The sequence below is a fragment of the Pleurodeles waltl genome, chromosome 4_1 (assembly GCF_031143425.1).
Source record: "Pleurodeles waltl isolate 20211129_DDA chromosome 4_1, aPleWal1.hap1.20221129, whole genome shotgun sequence".
NCBI classification, from domain to species: domain Eukaryota; kingdom Metazoa; phylum Chordata; class Amphibia; order Caudata; family Salamandridae; genus Pleurodeles; species Pleurodeles waltl.
The window spans coordinates 846,918,600-846,926,016 of record NC_090442.1 but is presented as its reverse complement, the minus strand read 5'-3'; positions in this window follow the sequence as shown (position 1 = coordinate 846,926,016).

Here is a 7,417-nt window from a genome sequence, read left to right as displayed (position 1 = left end):
ATGTGGTGATGATGCTAAGCAGTGGCGTTGTGAGCCCCTCGCTTTTGCAGCGGAAGTGGGGGTTACACCTGGGTCCCATGACTTGATAATCTGGGCCGAGCTAAAATAGTTATTCGTTTTATGGGCCTCTTAAGTTTGTATGTATGGACAAAGCCTCATAACACACTCTATGGAACTACCAGGGAACTGCTGAACCGTGGAAGGTAAAGACTGTCAAGTAAATCAAGAGACGAAGAAATACATTCTAAAAATATGGAAAAAAGGTGGAGCGCAGCAAACCGAATGAGCACAAAGAAAAAGAGAATGAGCACAAAGAGAAAAGCAGGAAAGGAAGAGGGTAGATAGAAGAAAGCGGAGAAAGAAAGATGGAAGCAATGGTGGAAAGGTAGAAGTAAACCTGGAGGAAAGGAAGGGTGAAAAAAGGCACATTGAAAAGAGCAAATGAAGGAAGAATGAATGGATGGTAAGGTTTAAGGATGCTTAAAAGGATGAATGGATGGGTGAAAGGAAGAATGGATGAAAGACTGAAAGGATAGATATGGGTGGATGAATAAACAGAATTGCCACTGAAAGAATTGAATCATGAAAGAATGGATGAATGGAATAAAGAAGCATGGAAGGATAGAAAATACATGTTGGCTAGCTGGGTAAAAGGATAATGAGTGAACGGATGGATGAATGGAATGGTGAAACGATGGACTGAAGGATGAAAGGGCGGAAATATGGATGAATGGATGTGTGGAGGAAAGATTGGGAGGATAAAGGGATAGCTAGATGGATATTAGGGTGAACAAAACTATTCTAGGAATGGTCGGACTAACGTATTTCATCCAATCGTGTCAATAAAGATTTGAATCAAAGTGAGGAGCATTTTATTGTCCTGGATTCGCCCTTGATTCTAAATCTACACATGGAAAATACAAAGTTTTTCATATAAAGGAAAAATAAATGTACATTTTCACACTTACCCAAACCATAGGCCTACATGATTGCTGCATGTGGAACGGAGGTTGGAGTATTCAGGAGACAGCAAAACCCCCTCTGCTGTATATATTCTTGCATAGTCCAAATGTTCAACTCCTATCGCGCACCATTGTGTCATATCCTACGTCATGAAGCCATGCAGTTATGTTCAAATAGGCAGCTTTTCCAAGCTTTTTATTTAGATGATGTATCAAATTTGCATAATAAATGGCAATATTTGATTTGCATTTTATTTTAACAACTAGTGTGCTAAAAAAGATCACGGCAACGATTAATACCGATGGACATGGAGGCATGCACCACGCATGCCTTTTTTGATTGCAATGTGTTTGTCTTTTATTTTGCTATTATTCTTAACTTGAACTTGTATATTTAGCAGTTTTTAAGCACTGGACGCTTGCAGTATATGCCACTATTAAAAAATGTATATTCAAGAACTTGGAGACTAGGGATATTACCTCACACCGCATGATCCAGCCTCATTGGAGCTGGAGTTGGTGATATCACAAAAACAATATTGCGACCAAATATTCACTACTTAGCACTATTTAATCTTTAACTTTAAAGAAGGATAGAGAGACCAAGTAGGTATGGTTAGAAAACACCCCCGCCTCTTAAATATGTTTTTGTGGGCTGCGGTTCTTTGAAGGACATTGAGTTGGGCATGAAGCGATGTCAGGTTCGCTTGCACTTGTGCTTCCTGCCTGCACAGCTCATGTTACCAAGGTGTCTGGGCAAAGATTTGAAAGCACTTGTCAGTGCCTTCCTACAGTTCAAAGCATTTATTTTGTTATGAACTCTTCAGAGGCCCTCGCATAGTATTACTGGAATTTGGAGAGGGTCGCAGAAAAGAGCAGAATGGCTCAAGAACTGCAAAGATATCAGAGGCTGTCATATCAGTTGTTTATATAAACCTCATACAATATTCATGTTCAATGGCAAAATATTCAGCAGGAACTACCTTGAGGTTATGTCACGTGGCCTGTTTTTGCCGTTCCCCAGGCGCTGCCCGTCCTTTAGGGCAGAGGGGCCACGTCCCCTCACCGTTTGCCTCTCATGAAGAGTGTCTGTCAGGCTGAACAAAGGTCATCCTGACAGACACTCGTCATGTTCAGGTCAGGCAGCCAGGAGCAGATATGCGCGATTTGCGCAGACTCCTGGCTGCCTGAGCTGAACTTTGCTGGGTTGAGGAGGTCACAGCTCCTATGGGTGTGACTTCCTTGGCTCAGCAAAGGTGCCTTGAGGCCCTCCCCTGGGTGACGAGGAAAGCGTCACCCATTTTCTTCGACCTGGGCGCTTCAGGTTTAAGCCCTGAAGCATCCAGGGTGAGTGTCAATCAGTGACACTTCATCACACAGTGGGGTGGGGTCAGCAGTCTCACTGACCCCATCCCATTCTGTGACGAGGCTGGGACTGCTGCCTTCCCTCCTGGGACCTCTGAGGCTGAAAGTAAGTGCGTGTGAGTGATCTTTTAAAATGAATGTTTGAATAATGCGTGTGTGCATGTTTGAATGTTTTGAGTGTTGTTAATGGATGTGCGTGCGTGAGTGTGTGTGAAAGAATGAGTGTGTGTGTGATCTTTTAAAATGAATGTTTGGTGCATGCGTGCATGTTTGAATGTTATGTGTGTTGTTGGATGTGCGTGCGTGCGTGTGTGTGTGTGAAAGAGTGAGTGTGTGTGTGTGCTTCCCGCCCACCCCCTCCCTCCTAAAGCTGCCGGCCGCCACTGCTGTTCCCATAAATCATCCTAATGGGCGAGGGTTCACTACATTAGTCAACTTTACCCTAAGCATGATTCAAAAACTATGTAATACACACATTCCAATGCATACTCACTTTATTAATTCAATTTAGTACCCAAACCTATACTAGTATGTTGCATATTAGATACAGGCTTTAAAATTAGAGTAGAAGAAAAAGTGCTCTATTTGAGACCAAGAACTTTTAATGATGTTTGACAAGCGCAGGTACTCTCTCACCCGGCACTTATATGACTCTATGCATGGACTAACACACACACATATATACACACACAAACAGATAAATACATATTTATGTGTGTATATCTTGTTACACTTGGCATCCTTGGCCTGGTCTCCCTTAATGTTTTGCCTCTGTTTCCCAGGTTGTTGAATGGGGCTGGACTCTGTTTTTGCTGTTTTTGTTACTCTGTGCACTTTACCACTGTTATCCAGTGCTAAAGTAAAAGTGCTTCTATGTAAAATGTATGTGTGATTGGCTTTCCATGATTGTCATATTTGATTTACTGGTAAGTCCCTAGTACAGTGCACTAGAGGTGCCCAGGGCCTGTACATCAAATGCTACTAGTGGGCCTGCAGCACTGGTTGTGCCACCCAAATTAGTAGCTCTGTAACCATGGCTCATACCTGCCACTGCATTGTCGGAGAGTGCAGTTTTAACTGCCAATTTGACTTGGCAAGTGTTCCCACTTGCCAGGCCTAAACCTTCCCGTACAGGGCTTCATGGCTGAAATCAAGCTCCTCCTGTATCGTGGCTGTAAGATCGACGCATCCATGGCTGGAGAAATGACACGCAACACCCGCTAATGGAGTCTGATAACAACGCAAACCCCCACAGCAGTTTTGTGATACCGTGCTACCCGATCTTCAATGCCACATCACTGGGCGCAGAAAAATAGCGCAAAGCCTGCCCGGACCCGAGGTGCCTTTCGGGATCGACACAACGCTCTCTTGTGGGGGAGAAGAAACGACGCACGCCGACTAGACCAGAGGACGAATGACACACGGTCTTGCTTGCAAGTGAGAAATCGACGCATCGCCTGCCTTTTTCGACGCACACTTGCTCGTGCGGCTTTATTTTGACGCTACCGAGGTACTTTTGTGAAATAACCGCATTCTCACTGTTTTCTAAGGCTTAAGGCTCTCATTCTTTAAAAATTCATAACTTGACTTGTGCATGTTGGATTTTTGTCGTTATGGTCTTGTCTTATTTTTTAGACAAATATTCTCTATTTTTCTAAACCTTTGTTGTGTCATTTTGTAGTGTTTTCACTGAGTTACCGAGTGTGTTGGTACAAATACTTTACACATTGCTTCTGAAGTTAAGGCTGCCTGATCATGCCAAGCTACCAAGAGGGTGAGCGGGGGTTAACTGATTCTCCTTTACCCTGACTAGAATGAGGGTCCTTGCTTGGACAGGGGGCAACGTGACTGCCAACCAAAGAACCCATTTCTAACAATATACATATATAAAAAAAAAAATATATATATATATATATATATAGATAGATAGATAGATAGATAGATAGATAGATAGATAGATAGATAGATAGATAGATAGATAAATAATAAATACTTTCATTTATCCATCATCTTCAAATTATTGTAAGTAGCGGATGTCCTTACACACTCAGCTCGCTAACCAGACAACACAAACTCTAATTCACAAAACTGTTTTGTGACTGTGTATATAGTGTAGTGACATGGTGTCTCATATAGTGGTGCCAAGTATTGTAGACTGGAGCAGCGAGTTGTACAGTGGAATGGCTTGTCCAATGTTAGGGTAATCCTAGGTGGAATTCGCGGAGTTGCACTACGCAGAGCTCCGCGAAGTGCCCAAAAAACTCTGCCACGCTCCGCCGAGATCCACAAGCTGCGGAGTGCGTTAGGTCACACCATTTGCACTGATTTTTAGCACCATGTGTTTGTCCTGCACTGAAAATCAGTGCAAAAAGTTCCCTGAGCAGCGCAAGAGGGTGCTGTTTCTTCTCTACCGCTCAAGTTGATTTTCTACTCGAGCCGCAACTACCTCAATGCAAACAAAAGCTTTCTCAACGGGAGCAGTCGCAGCCCTCTGCTTATGTAGAGAAATCTCTCCGGGAGGTGGTCTTGCGTAAGATTTTTCATGCTCGCCAGCTCACCGTAGATGAACGCGAGCAAGGAAAAAACTCCGCTCCACTGAGTTTTTCAGAACTCTGGACTCTAAGCAGAGTGCAGTGTGGGAAAAACTCCCCGAGATGAGTGGAGTACACCACCCACCCCTACAGTAGAGTAGGGTGTAGTAGACTGTCAGAGAGTGAAGCAGAGTATTTTATTGTGGAGTATGGTCAAGTAGAGTGTCATAGAGTGTAGTAAAGTGGTGTAGAGTGGATGGGCATATAGGGGAGTAGAGTAGCATAGTGTGTAGGACAGTGTTGTAGAGTGGAGTTGCATACAGTAAAGTAGAGTGTTGGACAGTGGAGTGGCTAAGAGCAGAGTATAGTAAAATGGTTGTAGGAAAGTACCATCTTGCCTGGCATGTTACCCCCATTTTTCACTGTATATATGTTGTTTTAGTTGTATGTGTCACTGGGACCCTGGTAACCCAGGACCCCAGTGCTCATAAGTGTGCCTGAATGTGTTACCTGTGTAGTGACTAACTGTCTCACTGAGGCTCTGCTAATCAGAACCTCAGTGGTTATGCTCTCTCATTTCTTTCCAAATTGTCACTGACAGGCTAGTGACCATTTTTACCAATTTACATTGGCTTACTGGAACACCCTTATAATTCCCTAGTATATGGTACTGAGGTACCCAGGGTATTGGGGTTCCAGGAGATCCCTATGGGCTGCAGCATTTCTTTTGCCACCCATAGGGAGCTCTGACAATTCTTACACAGGCCTGCCACTGCAGCCTGAGTGAAATAACGTCCACGTTATTTCACAGCGATTTTACACTGCACTTAAGTAACTTATAAGTCACCTATATGTCTAACCTTTACCTGGTAAAGGTTAGGTGCAAAGTTACTTAGTGTGAGGGCACCCTGGCACTAGCCAAGGTGCCCCCACATTGTTCAGAGCCAATTCCCTGAACTTTGTGAGTGCGGGGACATCATTACACGCGTGCACTACATATAGGTCACTACCTATATGTAGCTTCACCATGGTAACTCCGAATATGGCCATGTAACATGTCTATGATCATGGAATGGCCCCCTCTATGCCATCCTGGCATTGTTGGTACAATTCCATGATCCCAGTGGTCTGTAGCACAGACCCTGGTACTGCCAAACTGCCCTTCCTGGGGTTTCACTGCAGCTGCTGCTGCTGCCAACCCCTCAGACAGGCATCTGCCCTCCTGGGGTCCAGCCAGGCCTGGCCCAGGATGGCAGAACAAAGAACTTCCTCTGAGAGAGGGTGTGACACCCTCTCCCTTTGGAAAATGGTGTGAAGGCAGGGGAGGAGTAGCCTCCCCCAGCCTCTGGAAATGCTTTGTTGGGCACAGATGTGCCCAATTCTGCATAAGCCAGTCTACACCGGTTCAGGGACCCCTTAGCCCCTGCTCTGGCGCGAAACTGGACAAAGGAAAGGGGAGTGACCACTCCCCTGACCTGCACCTCCCCTGGGAGGTGTCCAGAGCTCCTCCAGTGTGCTCCAGACCTCTGCCATCTTGGAAACAGAGGTGCTGCTGGCACACTGGACTGCTCTGAGTGGCCAGTGCCACCAGGTGACGTCAGAGACTCCTGCTGATAGGCTCCTTCAGGTGTTAGTAGCCTTTCCTCTCTCCTAGGTAGCCAAACCCTCTTTTCTGGCTATTTAGGGTCTCTGTCTCTGGGGAAACTTTAGATAACGAATGCATGAGCTCAGCCGAGTCCCTCTGCATCTCCCTCTTCACCTTCTGATAAGGAAACGACCGCTGACCGCGCTGGAAGCCTGCAAACCTGCAACATAGTAGCAAAGACGACTACTGCAACTCTGTAACGCTGATCCTGCCGCCTTCTCGACTGTTTTCCTGCTTGTGCATGCTGTGGGGGTAGCCTGCCTCCTCTCTGCACCAGAAGCTCCGAAGAAATCTCCCGTGGGTCGACGGAATCTTCCCCCTGCAACCGCAGGCACCAAAAAGCTGCATTACCGGTCCCTTGGGTCTCCTCTCAGCACAACGAGCGAGGGCCCTCGAATCCAGCGACGCTGTCCAAGTGACCCCCACAGTCCAGTGACTCTTCAGCCCAAGTTTGGTGGAGGTAAGTCCTTGCCTCACCTCACTGGGCTGCATTGCTGGGAACCGCGACTTTGCAGCTACTCCGGCCCCTGTGCACTTCCGGTGGAAATCCTTTGTGCACAGCCAAGCCTGGGTCCACGGCACTCTAACCTGCATTGCACGACTTTCTAAGTTGGTCTCCGGCGACGTGGGACTCCTTTGTGCAACTTCGGCAAGCACCATTTCATGCATCCTTGTAGTGCCTGTTTCTGGCACTTCTCCGGGTGCTACCTGCTTCAGTGAGGGCTCTTTGTCTTGCTCGTTGTCCCCTCTCTCTTCAGGTCCAATTTGCGACCTCCTGGTCCCTCCTGGGCCCCAGCAGCGTCCAAAAACGCCAAACGCACGATTTGCGTGTAGCAAGGCTTGTTGGCATCCTTCCGGCGGGAAAACACTTCTGCACGACTCTCCAAGGCGAGAGGGATCCGTCCACTAAAGGG